Raw genomic sequence first — 801 nt, 5'->3', positions numbered from 1 at the left:
GTATATATATATATATATATATATATACACACACACACTCACATATATATAGAGAGAGAGACACACACGCACACACACAGATGTTTATATACCACCAGTACTCTTCACTTTTCTAGATCCATACCTGTTTCTTCGGACAGCTTTCTCAGGAAAGATATCACACCAGTTGCTGTCAGCTGAGATACGCCTTCACTTCTAAGTTATCACTCTAGCCATTTATATGTGAATGTATTTCTATATGTGTGCGGGCGTGTGTGTGTGCGTGTGTGTGTGTGTGCGTGCGTGTGTGCGTGTGTGTGTGTGTGTGTGGCTATTTTCTCCGTTGCTTCATATAGCTTATTTATGTGTATTTATGTGTTTCTAGTTATTGTTATTGTTATTGGCATAGTTGCTTATTTGTATGTTGTTTGAACAAATAAACATTCGTATTTATGCATTTATGTATGCATATAAGCGCAGACCTACATATACACATACGCTGATAAGTATATTCGTACACATATATATACATATATATATATATATATATATATATATACATATATATATATGGTGGTTGTCTACTTCTTAAACAGAGTTTGACCACCTCCTGCACCTACACCTTAGCCCTTTCATGGCGTCTGATGTGGCTTTTTAAACCAGACAGTGTTTTGAAAAAACACCCACACAGATTGCACCTCTGATTTGCACTACCAATACCTGCAAGTAAGTTCTGCTCATTGTGGATCCTAACATGTCTTTTAAGACCCCCATTGGATTTGCAAACCCTCTGGCACACACCACATTCAAACGTGTGCACAG

The sequence above is a fragment of the Octopus bimaculoides genome, chromosome 11 (genome assembly GCF_001194135.2).
Source record: "Octopus bimaculoides isolate UCB-OBI-ISO-001 chromosome 11, ASM119413v2, whole genome shotgun sequence".
NCBI lineage: Eukaryota > Metazoa > Mollusca > Cephalopoda > Octopoda > Octopodidae > Octopus > Octopus bimaculoides.
Note: the sequence above shows the minus strand (reverse complement) of the source record.